This window comes from Martes martes (assembly GCF_963455335.1).
Source record: "Martes martes genome assembly, chromosome: 8".
Taxonomy (NCBI): domain Eukaryota; kingdom Metazoa; phylum Chordata; class Mammalia; order Carnivora; family Mustelidae; genus Martes; species Martes martes.
This window is the reverse complement of record NC_137895.1, coordinates 127742986-127761355: the sequence shown is the minus strand read 5'-3', so window position 1 is coordinate 127761355 and position 18370 is coordinate 127742986. Positions and strand designations below refer to the sequence as shown.

At 41.5% G+C, this 18370-nt stretch overlaps 1 pseudogene across 1 annotated transcript; it reads left to right on the top strand.

Annotated features, from left to right (window-relative positions):
- The first annotated feature begins 1521 nt into the window (after nucleotides 1-1521).
- On the top strand, nucleotides 1522-1810 carry LOC308347882 (non-histone chromosomal protein HMG-17-like; annotated as a pseudogene). Its single transcript has one exon. The product of its transcript is annotated as a non-histone chromosomal protein HMG-17-like (transcript).
- The last annotated feature ends 16560 nt before the right edge of the window (nucleotides 1811-18370 follow it).

Here is an 18370-nt window from a genome sequence, read left to right as displayed (position 1 = left end):
AAAAGACAGACATGATTGGATTAGCAAAGACTCTTAAATATTTACTAGACGTGCTGTAAAGGGTTCAGGAGAAAATATAATCATGAGGTAAGATGTGGAAAATAAATCTTAAAGGAACCTAATAGAAATTATAGAGTTGAAAATGCAATATTTAAATGACATTTTTGCTGAATGCTGCAAACAGGAGATATTAGGAGCTATAAAAGAAAACAGCAATGAACTTGAGTGCATCCTATCCAGATGGAGACAACAAAAAGAAAAAAATGACCTGCAAGATGATATCAAACATGTGCCACATCATTCCTATAAAAATGAAGGTTAGAAAAAATATTTTTAAAAACTATAGCTCAGGGGCACCTGCGTGGCTCCGTTGGTTAAGCAATCAATGTGGCTCAGGTCAGGATCTCAGGGTCCTGGGATAGAGCCCCGTGGCAAGCTCTGTACTCTGTGGGGAGTTAGCTTGAGGGTTGTCTCTCTCCCTATAAATAAATAAGTAAATCTTTAAAACAACAAAACAACAACAACAAACTATAGCTCAAAAATATACAGGTTCGGATATCTTGACAAAGTCATAGGGTTCAAGGTCAATATAAAAAATCAATTATACTTCTATATACTAAAATAAATAAATAATTGGAAAATAAAATTTTATAAAATCACACCATTTAGTGTCATCTAAAAACACAAGCTACTTAGGAATAAATTTAATAAAATATGTGCAAGAGCTGTACTCTAAAATACAAAAAATGAGAGAAATTAAAGATAATGTAAATAAATACAGAAATGCAGCATGTTAAAGGATTAGAAAATCAACATGTGAAGGTATCAATTCTTGTGTTAATTAATCAATCAATTATTGTGTCTAGAGTTAACAATACTTAACTGTACACTTAAAATTTTGTGAAGAAGGTAAATCTCATGTTAAGAATTCTTACCACAATAAAATAAAATAAAGTAAGATAAATTAAAATAAAATTATGTGAATCGTACCCAAATTGTTCTATAAATGGAAAGCCATGCTAATCAAAATCTTAACAGGATTTTTGGGTAGAAATTGACAAGGTGATTCTAAAATTTATATGGAATCCAAGGCCAATACTAAGATAGTCAAAATAATTTTAAGGGGAAAAAAAGAACCAAGTCGCATGACTTGTAACTATCTGATTTCAAGACCTTCTGGGAAGTAACTAATCAAGGTAATGTAATATTTGCATATGGATAGACATACAGATCTGTGGACTAAAATCCAGATATAGACCGCACATGTATCGTCAATCGATTGTTTATAAAGATGCAAGTTAATCCATTAGGATAGTCTTTCCAACAAATGGGCCTTGAGTATCTGAATAGACATTGATTAAATAAAAAGAACCTCAAGATCTGTTTCTCGTGTCACACGCAAAAATTTACACAAGATGGAAGACAGATCAGAAGAAGAGGTGAGAACGACCCTGGACTGGCCAAAGCCAGCGAGTGCCACATGCCCTCCACCCAGCGCCTGTGTCCCACTGCATGGCCGCCATGCCCGAGAGAAAGGCCCAAGGGGATGCTAAAGGAGATAAAGCCAAGGTGAAGGATGAACCACAGAGGAGATCTGCAAAGTTATCTGCTAAACTTTCTTCTCTGAAGCCAGAGTCCAAACCTAGAAAGGCCCCTGCCAAGAAGGGAGAGAAGGAACCCAAAGGGAAAAAAAGGGGAAAGCGGATGCTGGCAAGGATGGGAGCAACCCTGCAGCAAATGGAGAGGTCCAAATGGAGATGCCCGAGTAGAGCAGGCGCAGAAAGCTGAAGCTGCTGGACCGGCCAAGTGAAGTTTGTGCATTTTTGATAACTGTATTCCAGTGACTGTACAGTCTGAAATACGACTTTCTATCCAGTTTTATAAAAATGCAAAATTTTGTTTTACCTTTTTTAGCCCTGTTGTTAGCACACAGAATGCTTCATTGTTGTGCTGGGGGACGGGCATATATCACTAACAGAATATCTCTGAAGCTAGATTGATATGGAGCGAAAACACCTCTCCCTTTGAGTTTTGAGAATCTTTCTCTTGGTTTCCAGAAGGAGGGATTCCTTAATGTTGACACACATGAGCCACATTGGCACAAACGCCTTGTCGTGTGGAAAGACTAAAATTCATTTTTTATGTCTTCTTCTCCCTTTGCCTTCAACATAGACTTGACTCCCTTAAACCCAGACACCTGTTGGAACCTGACTCCAAGAAATGGTTCCAGTATATCAGGCAATCTAGACTCTCCAGTGTCACCATGGAGATGGCGTCCTTCAAAAGAATTTCTTGCTTAGCTTTTGTATCTTCAGATAGATACCTCTGCCATTTTCATTTCATTTCCTGAAAGTCACGATCAGGTTGTGAAAACCCGTTGAAGGGCCTGCTAAGTGTGAAATGGCAACCTTCACGCTAACCTCTCCCTGTTCAGGGCATTACATGAAGAGTTCATTGGGTTTTATAATGACTTTCTGATTTCGGTAGTCCATTGAAGAAGGGAGTTTAAAAGTTGTTGTATACTGTTAATGATTGTCTGCCCATGTCCTGCCTGAAGTACCATGATTGTCTGTGGAAAGTATCTTTAATAAAGCTGGATACAGTTTGGCTTGGGGGGAAAAAAAGATGGCGGATAGATCTAGGTGTAAAATCTGAAATTATAAAATGTCTAGCGATAAACTGGAGAAAACCTTGGCAATTATGGAGAAAGCACAAAACACAAACTATAAAAACTGGAGAGAAACTCAATTTCATCAAAATTTAAAAATTCAGTTGCTTGAAAGAGACCTTTAAGGAAACGAAAAGGCAAGTCAGACTGAGGACAATATTCACAATACAATATATCTGACAGGAGACTTGTGTTAAAAAATTTAAAGAACTCTTCTTACAAACCAATAATAAGAAGACAACCCTAATTTTTAAAAATGGGAGAAAGATTTTAAACACTTCATGAAAGAACTTAATGAATGGCCAATAAATACATGAAAAAACTATTCAACATTACTTGTCATCAGGAAAGTATAATTAAAGCTACACTGAGATATAAATTTACACCCATTTCACTGGCTCTGGTTTGGAATAACTGGAAATCTTAGGCATTATTGATGGAAATACAAAGTGGTATAGCTAGCTTGGGAAACAGTTGGCGGTTTCTTTTAAGTTAAAAATACACTTACTATATGAGACAGCAGCTCCATTCCTAAGTGCTTACCCAAGAAAAATGAGAACATATGTCCACAAAAATTTTTGGATGCTAATATTCATGATAACTTTATTCATAATAGCCTAAAACAGAAAAGAATCCAAATGTCTTAAGGGTAAACACATTGAGTTACAATCATATAATAGAACATTAGGAAACAATGAAAAGGAATGGACTGCTGATGTCCATGCGACACGGACTGAATTTCAAAAACATTAATTGAGGGGCAGCTGGGTGGCTCAGTCAGTTAAGCATGTGGCTCTTGGTTCTGGCTCAGATCTTAGGGTTGGGGGATCGAGCCCCACATGGGGATCCGTGCTCAGCGGGCAGTCTGCTTGAGGACTCTCTCTCTCCCTCTCTGCAACCACGCGCATGTGTACTCTCTCTCTAAAATAAATAAATCAACCCTAAAAAAAATTAAGTGGCATTTTTAGGGAGCCATGGTATTAACTTCATTTATATGAATTTCTATAAAAGGCAACATTCATCCACAGTGACAGAAGACAAATCGGTGGTTGTCTAAGACCAGGAATTTTGGGATGAGGTAGGTGCTCCCTATCTAAACGTGGTTGTGGTTATGTGGGAATATACGTTTGTCAAGTTCATGAAACTGTGAAATAGACAAAATTGGTATTTCTTAAAGGGGGGAGTGCTTCTCCCCTCCGTTATAATTCTGCCACCCCACCCCGTGCTTTTCAGAATAAGGTACACCTAGCAGAGTTGCCTGGTTGCTTTCAATCAGAAACTCTTTGAAAAGTCTGTTGATGAAGGGAGCATCACAATTAGACCATTAGAACAGCTTGATTTGACACCTAAATGTAGAAATTCTTAGAGGAAAAGAAAAATCGCATTTGCATTGTCGCCATGGAACGAATGGCCCAGAGAGAGGACGTCATGGCGACAGCTTTAAGATGGGGTTTCTTTTTCTAGCAAAGTGCAGGGACACAGGATTGTGAGCTCATTATTGACAGGACTCTGAAACTTCATTTTGTTCTTATGAATACATTGTTGTGTGTGTGGCGGAGGAACTGCTACTCTGATTGGAAACTGTCTCCTGCACTGAAGAAACCGCACCAATTAACAATATTCATCTGCCAATTCAGGCTCACTGGACTTGACAAAAATAGCTCTTTTTTTGCCTGGGGAGGGAAAGTTTTCCTCTGTCTCCCTCTCTGGTGATGGGCAGAGATGGCGGAGGAAATATATTCCAGATCAGACACCCTCCTGTCTCAGGCTCCGGCCCTAGCCACTGCGTCAGGTGGGGCCAGCATCCGAGGGGACCCGTTCCAGGACCTTACCTTCTCTGGCTTTTTTTTTTTTTTTTTTAAGATTTTATTTATTTATTTGACATAGAGATCACAAGCAGGCAGAGAGGCAGGCAGAGAGAGAGAGAGAGAGGAGGAGGCAGGCTCCCTGCTGAGCAGAGAGCCCGATGCGGGGCTCGATCCCAGGACCCTGAGATCATGACCTGAGCCCAAGTCAGAGGTTTTAACCTACTGAGCCACCCAGGCGCCCCCCGCCCCCTTCTCTGGCTTCTTAACCACCAAAGTCACTCTGTGTACGTTCCTTAGCCAAAGGCCCCACCACATTGTTTGCCATTTGTCTTTTTCCTCTTACTCTTCATATCTTATTGCTCTCCTTCCTTTCAATTCTCTCTTTCTTTTGGTCCCCTAATTCTTCCTTTCTTTTCTTTTATGGAGGACTTCACCCATCCCTGGCATATTTTTACACAATATGCTCCTTTAATGAAATGATGGTGGACACTCCCTTCCAGCATATCAGATTGGGCTGTTTCTTCCTGATGCCACTTCCTCATAGGAAGTGATACCAAGTCCTCCCCACCCCCGTCCTCACCTCCTCTTCATTTTGGGTGTTCTATTCGTGTCCTGAGACGGGACTGGCCAGTTCTTCCTGGTATCTTACCCTACTTAATACCTAGAAGCTAATTCCCTTCTAGAGCCTAAGTTTTCTGTGTAAGAGGAAATCCTTTTCATTATCCCTATGAAATTGACAATTGTCGATTGCATTTAAAGAGAGCAAAGGATGGGGCACCTGGGTGGCTCAGTGGGTTAAGCCTCTGCCTTTGGCTCAGGTCATGATCTCAGGGTCCTGGGATCCAGCCCCGCATCCGGCTCTCTGCTCATCAGGGAGCCTGCTTTCCCCTCTCTATGCCTGCCTGCTTGTGCTCTCTCTCTCTCTCTCTCTGTCAAATAAATGTATAAAATCTTTAAAAAAAATGAAATAAAAAGAACAAAAGATAAACATCCATTGCATCACAATGAAATGGATGCCAAAAAGTAAATTTGTTGCCATATAGTGGAAACAAGCAGATACAAAACAATTACAATAAAAGAGTGTGAAAGACACCAGCAAAACTTTCAAGGGTGATTGGCAGGTTCATTAACTTGACTATAGTTTCATGGGAGTTTATTATGTCAAAACTCATCAGATAGTACAATTTCAATATGGACAGTTTATTTACATCAATTATACCTCAGCACAGTTGTAGAGTGAGCAAACACTCAAAAAACATCTGTGACTTAAAAATAACCAACCAGGCTATCATCACTTGCAGACAGGTATACACGGAATTATAGCTGTATTATTAGCCAGTTGCAACCTTATTATATTAAAGTCTCACTTTACCTTGAAAAATTATGGTGTGACGATAAATGTAATGAATGTCGAGTGCTTTTGGGGTGCTCTCATGCAAGCTTATGTCACTGTGAGCCGACAGATCAGCCTAAAACCTGTATCACACATCCTGATCACATTCACTTCTACAAAATGAGATTGTTTTAACTCATTGTTCCCATATGCTGAAGGGCACTCACTGTGGAAATGCAGGAAGCAGAGATGTTATATCCACCCTGAACCCAAGTAACTTCATTTCTAGTCCTACACTGTCTTTACATACTAGTGGAGCTAAGGTCCTGAGGTCACCTATGAAGGGCTTATCAGTGTGTACACATGGATCAATGCTCTTGATCAAAGCAAGGAAAATTTTCCTTTACCCACTTTGCAGGAGAAAAGGCTATGAGTAAGCAAATATGAACAATGGAAAGATAACCTTATTCCACAAAGCCCTTTTATTATTTATTTTATACAATGCATTATGCTTAAAAGTAGAACATTTTGATAGAAATGAACACAGATTATGTGGGTCATCTATATTCTGTGTGTTAGACGCATTACCCCATTAACTAAACAATCCTTGATTATGTTTTGTTCTGATTATGGATTTCTGTTCAGGAAACCTGTTGTTTGATAATATTAGAAAAAATGATCAAGTGTGGTTATCTTTATTTGTTTTCAATAGCTTTACTGAGGTATAATCTCTATCCAAAGAATTGAATTTGACAATTCTTACCGTTTGATGGGTTTGGACGTAGGCAAACACCTGTGATTCCTTCACCATAGTCAAGATAAGAGACATACCCAACATCTCCCCAAGTTTCCTGTGTCCCCCTTTTTGGTGGTAAGACTACAACCTGACATCCACCGTCTTAAGAAATGTTGAAGCCGCAATACTGTACTGTTCACTATAGGTCCTATTTTGACAGCCGATCTCCAGAACTCATTCATGGTATGTCACTAAAACCTTATTCCCGTGAAACAACAACCGTGTGTTGCCCCCTCTCCTGGTCCCTAGTAACCACTATTGTATTTTCTGCTTCTATGAATTTGACTGTATGACCTACCTCCTATAGATGGAATCATGCAGTACTTGTCCGGTGACTGGTTTATTTCGCTCAGTAGAATGTCTTCCAAGTTCATCCACGTTGTTGCAAATGGCAGAATTTCCTTCTTTTTTTTTTTGAGCCTGAGTAATATTCTATTATGTGTATATATACCTTATATTCTTTGCCCATGCATCCATTGATGGGCACTTTTTAGAATTCTCCAAAGTAACCATAAAGAACACATGTTAGTGACAATAGTGATTCCTCCATGCTTGCCGTGGGTGCCAGGGAGCTAGAAATCAAATGACCAGCTCTGTCTTTTAAGGATGTTTACATGCATGATGGGTACTATCCTTACCCTAGCAGCAACTTCTTTTCCTACTATTGTTTTCTCTTTATCTTCATTTCCTTCTTTAAATCTGTTTTATACTTCTAAGCTTCCATCACTCCTTTTTCAAACAAGGTAGAGTATAAAAGAAGAAATCACAAACTTCCTTTAGATGTGAGACGCGTGAATGTTTTTAAGTGTTATTTTCAAGAGCCTCAAGGCAACACCAGGATAACAAGATAACATGAAAACTGTAGAGATAAATTGTGAATTGAGGAGCCCCAGGGTGGCTTTTCCTTACAAGTCATATTTCTCAGAGGGCTGGACAGATCTAAGCCGGGGATTCGGAGACAGAGCTCTGAGGTCAAAGCTTCTCTGTGCCTAACCATGGCGTGTTTGCAGCAGAACAAAGATAATGGTGGGGAGGGCCGTGGAAGGAGGGAAGTCTGTTTCAGAGGGAGATCATTACAATATCCCGCTCAAGGTATAGCAATAGGTCATTACTATTACCTGGTGAACTTAAGAGAAAAAAATCGTCATAAGGCATCATGTATGAAAACCACAAAAGGCTGACTTTTGACTTTTTCCAGCCGGATATTAGTGCATTATTGACACACAATCTTCGTGGGGTTTTGTTTGCTTGTGTATCTGTTTGGGCTTCTATTTCCGGGGATTTTCATACTGTCCATAAGGAGAGGCAGGGACACAGCAGGCGCCAGCCCTAATAGCACTTTGTCTTGGTTGTCCTCACAACGTGTCACTCCATTCAGGATGACCTCCCTTAGAGGACCCACAAAGCAGGTGGAGACTGATGGCACACACAGCACAGGCTTCCAGGTGCGGCCAAGCTTCCGAGCTACCTGATGACCCGCACAGAATGCAGGGCAGGGGAAGACCGGATTGTGGCGTCTCTGCTACCCTGAACAAGGAGGCTGCTGGGCTCATGGGGCCCTAATGCCATGGTGACCTCGTAAGGAAATCCAAAACCGAAGCCTGCAAATGTCTCAGGGCTACAAAATGAAAGCAGCTGAAGGGCAACCAACCACAACCACGAATGGGACCAAGCCAGAGCCGATCGAATCATCTTCTTTCTTGACTTCTGCCCTTTCTCGAAGTCTGGCTCCCATGGTCAGAATGTTCCCAATCACTTCCTGTTTGGTGATGCTGGATTCCAACTGATAAATGCTCACATCAACTCTTAAAAATTGTAATGTGTCTCCGTTCATCTTTTAACAACTCTGTTCACCTGATTCCCAAGTGAAACCCTACTCCAGGTTGGATAGTTGTCCTTAACTGGTACAGGTGTTTCCGTTCTATATTACTGATGTCAAGTAATTGTAAAGCTTAACTCGTTATTTACTATTAGAAGCACTATTCATACTGTTACATAATCTTTATAACCTATTTAAAAAAAGATTTTATTTGAGAGAGAGACAGAGATAGCAACAGAGATGGTGAGCAAGAAAGCAGGAGCAGGGAGGAGAGGGAGACTCAGGAGAGGGAGAAGCAGGCTCCCCACTGAACAGGGAGGCTGACTTGGCTCGATCCTTCAACCCCTGAGCCAAAGGCAGATGCTTAACTGACTGACCCACCCAGGCTCTGCTAACCCTACTTTTTAAAAAGGTTTCTTATTAGATTAAGTGGATGGACGATGATCGAATTAATCATTTCCCTGTTGTGAGATATATATTTTTTCTAGTTTTTTTTAATTATTAAATAGTTTTCCCCAATTTTTTTTTACTATTAATGATCTGAAACACTTTTTTGTGCATATGTTCATTTTTCCATATTTTGGATATTGTAGTAGGCTACAGTTTCAAAAATTGAGGCTAAACCTATGTAAAAGGCATAAATCTTTTCATTGCTTTTGATTCATATTGTTTAATTACTTTCAAAAAGGAGAACAATTGTGAGGGCTATTACCAACTGACACTATCCTTACTCACTCCGAGTGATATCATTTAAAACAGTCTTTATGGGTGTGGTGCATAAACAATGAATCTTGGAACACTGAAAAAATAAAATTAAAAAAAAAAACAAAATTCAGCTAAAAGGAAAAACAAAACCAAAAACAGTCTTTACTTAACAAAGAAAAAGGCACCCATGCAATTTCAAAAGGATTCCACATTGCCCACTCTATACTGGTATCTATTTTCTGCTTTGCAATACCTAGAAACAAATACTGATCCCAACGGGACTGGAAACATTTCCCAAAGACATATTCCCTAGACCACAGTTGTTAAATTCTGACTTGTGAATGCAAGCTGCTCAAAATATTGGGATGGGACCATATACTTTCAAATTCAACTCAGATCCTTATTTGGATCATTTTGTGTTTGGAGAGGTTAAGAGAATCATCAGTGGAGATAGTGTGGAGGCAATAGAAACACTGTGCAATTAATGTTCTTATCCTTTTTATTTTAGGTAATAGCACTTCTATTTTTCAGAATAACATCTTCAGGGAAAGCATATTGAATTCAATCTGTTGTGTGAATATTTTCAGTTAGAGAAGGTACAGTATGTATGTATAAATGAATGTACAGACTGCTGATGATTTATTTTGGTTCTATAGCAGCCTTGGAAATAGAACCAGGTTTTTTTATATAGCATCTTCTAGAATCAGGGTAGCCCTAAGCTCTTTATGGAGCAGTGATTTGGGCTATGTCTAAATATGGCTCATCCTTATAGTCAAAGATAAAAAGTTCAGATAATAAACCACTTCATTTTTCTATACAACATCATGAATATGGTTTTATTCGGGGCTTCCAAAATTGCATGGCTATTTTTGCCTTGGCATGTACATATTTTGCAAGTCCTGATGTCCTATAAAAGTAGTAGGCTGTCAAGGATGCCCTAGGTGACTCCACGGGTAGGGGTGGGAATGCCCCTCTTGGAAAACAGTCATGAAACCGTTCATGGGATCCACATGGATCTGTGACTTCAAGATGTTGCCTAGGTATGCAAGGACAGATCTGTCTTGAAAGGAACAGCTCTAACTTGTCCTTAGTGTGGGGAATTATAGTGGAAATATTTGGGATAGTAATTATTGTGGATAATTTTTTGCCCTGCCTACCGAAAGGACCCCTCAGAGCTCTTCAGTTGCCTGGTGGGTAAATGTATGTATGCGAGTCTTTCCTCCTTATGCTCAGGAATAAATCTAGCAGCCCTGTTTACCAAGAGTAGCTTTTTATAGCCTGAACCATGCATTTTGGTCTGTGTTGTCATATTAATAGCAATGCTTTGCATTTGTACAGACATCCAGACTTCTAAAAACCTACTTATACTTCGTTGGATTATCCATACAATAACATCTCAGTCATCAGCTACAAGTCTTCTCAGTTCTACCACTTAACTGTATCTCAATTTCCACTTCTCCCCGCTACACTTCATTTTGAAACTGTCATTACTCTTGCTTGCACCACGTCAGTGCCAAGCTGGTCTTCCTACTTACTACACTCCTGATGCTGTTGCAATCTCTTCTTCACAGAAGAGCTTGAGTCAGCTTTAAACGTCAAACTCAACACCTGCCTCTGTCCAGCTTAAAATCCTTTATTTGTTTTCCACAGTGCTTATTTAAAAAACCCTACACGCACAAATGCCCTACAGGATTGGCCCCTCCCAACCCCTCCAACCCATTCAGGTCCCCTGCCTCACAGCCACACCAGCCCCTGTAAGTCTTGAGTACAACCCCCAAATTGCCTCTCCTGCGGACCCTTGCACCTGAGACGTCTGCCTGAGAACCTCTTCATGTGCCTGAATTCTTCTCATCCTTTGGGATTGAGCTAGAATATCTCATCTCCAAGAATCTTTCCCTCTAAAACGAGGATTAATGGAGAATGTGAGGCCCAGATGAGGGTCCATAGCGATAGAAGCATGGAACCCGGAAGGGGCCCCGTTTTTCCACTCCTTGTCCACGACCCCTGCCATAACTTCTGCCAACCTGTGATTAATATACTTTTCTCCGTCACTAACTAGGGAGATCCTAAATTATATGGACATTTCGCCTATTTTTGTTTGTTGGCATTATTTTGACTACAATGTTTAGGAAAATGGGGAGGACGTTGCTGATGTTAAGTAATTTCCTAATGGTTGAGACGGATTCTGGCAGGACAGGTTTTGACTATTTGAGAACTGACAAAGCATGTTTACTGGCCTTCATGGAACCATGCACCCTTGGGTTCTTTTCCAAAAGGGAGAGAGGTCCCTTTCATGGGCAAGAGCTCCTCTGGCTACATATTTGTCTGAAAGCACCCTGGATACTGTCGTTTAAAAAGTGATCATAAAACATCTCATCATGAGTTATTTGATTTAAAATGGAAATATATTTTAGGCCCAGTTTCTGCCCTTAAGTAATATTTCCCATACACTTGGGTATTACAGAGTAAACAAATCGTTTTTCCTCTGGGATATTTTTTTCATTCAAACACTGTGTTGCAAATATAATTTTTACATCTGTTTGGGACTCACTCTCACTCTTTTAACCTAGAAACTCTCCATTGTCGGCTGGTCTCCCCTGAGTTACTCATCCGGGTCTGGAGCATATCGAGTACCTATGGCATGTGTCACCTTGATGGCAAAACCAAAAGACGGTAATAAAAAAGAGGCAAACACCGCTTTCCCTAACCATTAGTAGGTGGTACACAGTTGCATTTCAGGTATTTTCATGGACCTTTATTTTAGAATAACTGAATCCCTAAAGGGAAAGAACTCTTAAAGATATTTAGGTCCATAGCCTCCCGGGTGCACTGCATCCCCTTGGCTGTGTCCCCACCATGCTTCATCCAATCTCCATTTTACCGCCTTGGTAATGGGAACTTTCTCTTCCGGGGGCTGCACCATCTTTGCATGGAATTGTTAGAAAGTTAAGTTGAGCCTAAATTTATGGCTATTAACTTGATCAATAATTAACATATGCTTTCATCCAAGTCATCAATTAAACTCTGAAGAGTCAAGAACAGAGGACAGTGGTCAACTTCTAGAGGACTCTAGAACCATCAATCAGCATGTGCAGTGTCTTAAAATCTGGTTGCAATGTTTGATGAGGAGACCATGGAAATCTTTGGCAATTAAGGTAAACTATGTGTCCTATGAACATTCCTGGGTGAGCCTCCCTAGTCTAGGAGACTCTGGTGAGCTCACGTCACCCCCTGACATCGTGGTGGTTGGCAGTGTTATTAAGTAAGCTAAGCCCAAGGGAGAGATTTGACAAAGATTTATATAGATTAACACCTCTTCTCTCATTGCAAGTTTTTCAAGTCCCCTCAAAGGTCCTCTACCTCTTATCTCCATAATAACCCATGCCATGATGATCCATGGGTGAGCCTGATTGTTTAATGTCATCACAAACTGAGAGATGTTCATCTCTGCATGTATCTCCTACTAATGGTATCTTCTTTCCTGGGGCTCTTGGCATTTGGGGATGCGTAGTACATGCCCAATCATACTAGAAGAACCCCCAGGTGATTCTAAAGCTCCCAATGTCTTCCTGCAGTGAGGATGTTATGTTTATGTGTCTTCTCCCCAGTATTTACCATTCACTAAAAACCCCCAAAACCAAAAAAAACCAATTCTACAATTATATGAAACCTCTGTCTCCAGTTTGGAAAAGGTAAAGGATCCCCGCTGCACAAAGACCGTAAAAGAAGGCAGGTAGATTCTCACTGGTTGGCTTGTCTTAGGTGGGGAAATGGAGGATTGCTGAGTCCTGGAAAAGGCATAGGGCAGGGAAACAAGGAGAGGAAAAATACAGACCGGGATAGGTTGGTTATAGTCTTAAGCTGGGCAAATACAGCTCGCCTCAGTTCTGCTGGAGTGTATCCCCACTTTGGCTTACTATAATACTGTATACATTTGTTTGTAACTGCCTCAAAAAAGGAAATGAGGTTAGCCTGGCATGACTTACTTGTTCTAACTGAACCCATGCTGGTTGCTAATGACTGCTTTCTTTTTTAAATGCTCCCAAGCCATCTGTTTAATAATCAATTCTAGAATTTTGCTTGAGAAGAATCTCAATGCTAGTGTAGCAGAAAGATCCCCAGGCAAAGGTCAGGAGACCCCGGATTCTAGCCCAGGCTCTGTCGCCAACTAGTTGAATGCTTCTAGGTCAGAACCTTACTATCTTGTCCTGTTTTATCTCTAAAAGGAGTGGGTCAGAAGAGATGATTTCTGAGGTTCCCTTTAGCTTTGAATTTATGATTCCTCCATGACATTAGGCTGTAGTTCTTGGAACCTGCTCTTTTTCCTGTTGAAAACTAGGACTTCAACCATTTATAGTCACTGAGCATTTCTGCTCTGTGTGTTCTAGATCCTGCTCTTCCACTAACTTGCTAATAGCCCAGGCAAGCTGTTAAAATTCTATAGGTGCCAGGTACCCCCTCTTTAAAAATGAAGGTGTTCAAGCCAGATGACATCTAAATTTCTGAGTATGAGTCCATAACGCCGAGGCGGTATTGAGTATCATTTCTGTGCTCACGTCCTGCACAGTCTTAAAGGAACCGAGTAGTGTGTGTTGACCTTGGAAAAAAGGGAAGCACATTCCAGGTTGGGCAGCAGGCTTAACCTTTATCAGACAGTTTACTGAATTTCTTCCTTGCCTTAGATTTAAATAACCTTGAATTTGTAATTCACACACTGAAGTTTTAATTTAATTTTTCTCTTTGCCACTGAACATTCAGGTCTGTTGTTTGGTCCAGCTGCACTGACTGAGGGCAACTTGTTTATCTCAGAGAATGTTACAGACGCTCTAAGGTTATAGGGAGAGGAATCTTTATTTCGTAGGTAATGAACGCTTTGGGTTCTAGAGCTATTTTATTCTGGCCTGATGGTGTTGCATGACTCAGTGTAGATGATTCCCACAGGAAGGTCTGGTTTTTATCCTTTGACTAAAAACTAAAAATAGAGCTTTCAACCCATCCCGGACTCTCAGCTGTCATATGCTGTAGAAACCTGGACACTTGGCATGGCTGCTTGCAGCTTAAAAAAAAAAAAAAAATCACTGCATTCTTTAGGTTAAAAGAAAGAACAAACAAATATAATTATGTGAATCTGGGATGTTGTTTCATTTCCCATTGTCTTTATTCTGGGTGAATTACGCAGCTGAAGGTGACTTTCCTTTCAAATTGATTTAAAAATTGATTTAAAAAATTGACTTAAAGGCATTTTTTTTTTTTCCCCAAAGATGACTCTAAGTAGGTAAGGCCAGGAAAAGAGAGATTCTGATTAGCCCTGGAGTCTTGTTAAGTGTGCCTTCTCGAGAGTAATAAATGCTGATGGAACTCTATTGTTTACATGGTCTCACTGTGTGTGTGTGTGGGGGGGGGACATTATCTGTTACCATTGTCCCTTTGGGAATAAGCAGATTGAACTTTAGTGAGTACTTGGCCTCAAGTCACAGAACTAGTGAGGAGATGAGCTAGAACCGGGACCTAGGATTGGTATCTTTAACCGCTTAAATCTTGCCATGACTGGTACCCCACGTGCCACTCCACCCAACAAAGTGTCGGGTGAAGCCAATGCTGTCTTCTTCGTGAGCTCTGCCCGGGGGGCAATTCCTGCACACACGGTTCACCCCCGTCTCTGATATCCCTTGTAGCTAATGTTGGTGCCGCACAACTGAGGTCCTTTCTTAGTTCCTTTGTCAAAAGAATGAAGGCTTCTCATAATTCTCTATTCTGACTAGACCGTTTCTTCTCCAGAAGCCTCTGTCAGCGCAGAGCATGGAGTTGGGTTCATGGTAGGCTCACTAGTTCAGTTCAGGGAAAATGAGCTTCCAGGCCAGAAGAGAAAACTAACCTAGACCTGGAAGTATGAATGGGATCTCTCTGGCACTTAGCTCACCTCAAGGCTCCTTCTGGTCATGTGGGCAGACGGCTGTGTGGTATCTCTCTGTGTGGAACTTCAATCAGTCGCCATTTTTTAGCAGTCAAAAGGGAAAAAAGAGCAATTATACCTAAATTAAGTCTCCAGAGACCCTGATTGATAAAATTCTATTCTTAAAACTTTCCCTAGAAAAGACTTTCCAGTGTCTCTCAATGAATCCTTTACATGGTTAGGAAGTTAAATTGAATTGTAGTAGCAACCAGCTTGACTCTTTTGACTGAATAAGTTGGTGAATTCATTTTATTCACAGTAATTCATAGTAACAATTGAATTTTAAGATATTCAAATTGGGTTTATATGCTTCCGTAGCAAATGTTTACTCCAACTCTCCCTTTGTTCAGTTCCAGCTAACGCTGTGGGAAGTTACTAGCCATGGGCGTGCAGCCCTCACAGAGCGTGCTGCAGAGCTCTGTCTCATTAGGTCTTGGGCCAACCTGCACAGAGAAGAAGGATGCTGGCTGGCCTATTATATTTCTTTCAAGAACTGGGTTGGGGAGGGCAGACTTGCGAGCTTGTGATTCCATAGTTAGGAGTAAATTAATTGAGAGAGCCATTATGTCTACCATATTTTACTAGTTAGTCCCAATATCCTCTTGTCAGCGATCGTGAACTTGACATTGCAACTCACTTTGGTGGACCGAGGACATTCTCTAAACCCGTACTTACCATATTGCCTATTTGAAACTATGCCAGATACGAATGTTTCGGTTCCAAATCCACTCTTCTTTGCTCTGCTTGGTGTTCCTGGAGATAGACCCTGGAACACTTCTTGTTTGTCAGCTAGTGCAATATTAGGACTTGATATTGGAGAGCATGGGGGAGACACTGCGGGAGGAAGGAGCTTTCCTTTCTCTTTCTGGTGCTCTATTTTTCTTGTTTTCTTGCATGGAAGACCCAGTGATGCACAACGTCCAGTGATTTCCACCACTACCCTGGCAGGAGATTTCCCAGAAAATTCACCCAGCGCAGTCCCCACCCCCACCCCCCTGGGCAGTTTTTCTCCTGTGACATCTCAGCAGATATCCCCATCCAGTGGGCTACTCAGGTACAGAGACATCCTCTCCAAAGAGGTGAATGTCAGCTAGGGAATGAGCGTTTTCCAAGTTGGTTACTTCTCCAAGTTGGTTACTTTCTCTCAGTCTTAGAGGTAGTGGCTGTACTACGTGTCTGCTATTTCGGTATTATTAATAGTTCTCTTTACCTTTCTTAGACGTTGATTCCTTGTTACTAGTTAATGCTTTTTGTGTTAAAATTTCCCAGTCAAAATTACTAGTGTGGTGGGGCGCCTGGGTGGCTCAGTGGGTTAAGCCTCTGCCTTTGGCTCGGGTCGTGATCTCGGGGTCCTGGGATCGAATCCCGCATCGGGCTCTCTGCTCAACGGGGAGCCTGCTGTCTCCTCTCTCTGCCTGCCTCTCTGCCTACTTGTGATTTCTCTCTCTGTGTGTCAAATAAATACAAATCTTTAAAAAAAAATTACTAGTGTGGTTTCTGGTCTTTTTTGACTGGACCCTGAGATAGAGAACCCTTTCAGAAAAGAGATCATCCTTGGCCTCTGATCCATTTGGCTTCAACTGTTAGTTCTCTCCCCTGTTCTGGCCCTGGTTATGGTTTGGCTTTGATCTTGGCTCCCTGGTACTGACACAGAAAGCTAATTACGAAGGGCAGGTAGCAGGAGTGGGAGCCATGAGCATTTGGGCGAGTTCCTTGAGTAACTTCCTCATGCCTCAGGCCTGCTCGAGCCTGATGTCATTCAAACCACTTCTATTTGATGATGGAGTGCTGCTAATCACGCTTCACTCTGGCTTGGCGGGTCAGAAAACACCCAGTTCATCATGGGCAACTCAGGTCACGTGGCAACTTGGTGGCCCATGGCTAAGTACTCAGTCTCTACTAAGACCCAATAGCAAGCCAAAAGCTGTTTCTCAAATGGAAAGTAATTATCTGCAGAGGATGGTTGGTTGTCGCTCTAAAATCCTAAGGGTCTGAGATGTGGCTGATCGGCCTGCTGAGCCTGCCAGAGGCTCTAAGCCATGTCTTTAGCCCCCACTGACAATCTGAGCACCACTGGATCTGCTGGACCCACTCTCCCAAGTGGCAGAGCAGCTTGCCCACAGTGTAGACTTGTTGCAGAACCTTCTCTTGCTCTGGGCTCCACTCAAAAATGGCAGCTTTTCTGGTTATTCAGTATATGGGTCAGAGTAGCACATCCCAATAAAGACTATGTCACCTCCAAACTACAGAGACCCATGAGGCATCGTGTTTCTTTTCCGGTTATAGCAGGGATTAAATGTAACAATTTATCCCACACTTAAGAATGATGTCCGGAAATGCCCCTCATCACCAGACGCCCAGAAATTTCACCCAGGTGGAAGGTCTCTGAATGTTTGTCAGACTTCCCTCTCACCTTCTGACCCGTCAATATCTTATCAATAAGTCTATAGAGTTCTGGCTCAGTAGGTCCAGTCGGCATAATATCACCATTGTAATGGACCATTGTGATCTCTGGCGGAAAACAGAGGCAGTCAAGGTCCTTGCAGACTGAATTATGACATACGGCTAGAGAATTGATAACCCCCTGAAGTCAGGTAGTGAAGGTGTACTTCTGGTGTTGCCAGCAAGAAGCAATCTGCTTTCAATGGTCTTTACTAGTAGGTATGGAGAAAAAAGCCTTTTCCAGATCAATGACTACACACCAGGTACCAGGGGATGTGCTAATTTGCTCAAGCGAGGAAACCACATTTGGAATAGCAGCTGCAGTTGGAGTCACCACCTGGTGAGGTTTGTGATGATCCACTGTTCTTCTCTAGGAACTGTCTGTTTTCTTCACAGGTTCAATGAGCGAGTTGCATGGGGTTGTGGGGGAAATCATCATTCCCGCCTTCTTCAAGTCTGTATGCTGCGGCTCATCTCTGCAATACTTCCGGAAATGCAATACAGAATTTGGTTTAATATATTCCTATGTAGACCCGATTCTAGTGGCTTCCACTTGGCCTTTCCTACCATGCCTTATAGGTCATAGAAACAATGTGGTGATTCAGCCAGTTGCTGAATATTTATACCCTAATTATGCATTTTGGAAACAATAGCAATATCCACAGGATGAGCTCCGAGGTTCACCATGTGACAGATTTTTGCTAAGACTCCATTGATCACTTGACTTCCGTAGGCCCCTACTCTTTTAGACCACAGTGACATTTTATGTTTCTTGGAATTTGTGTCAGTGCAGACCTAGTGTCCAGTCATCCCTGAAAAGTGTGATTATTTCCTTTTCCCCAGTAC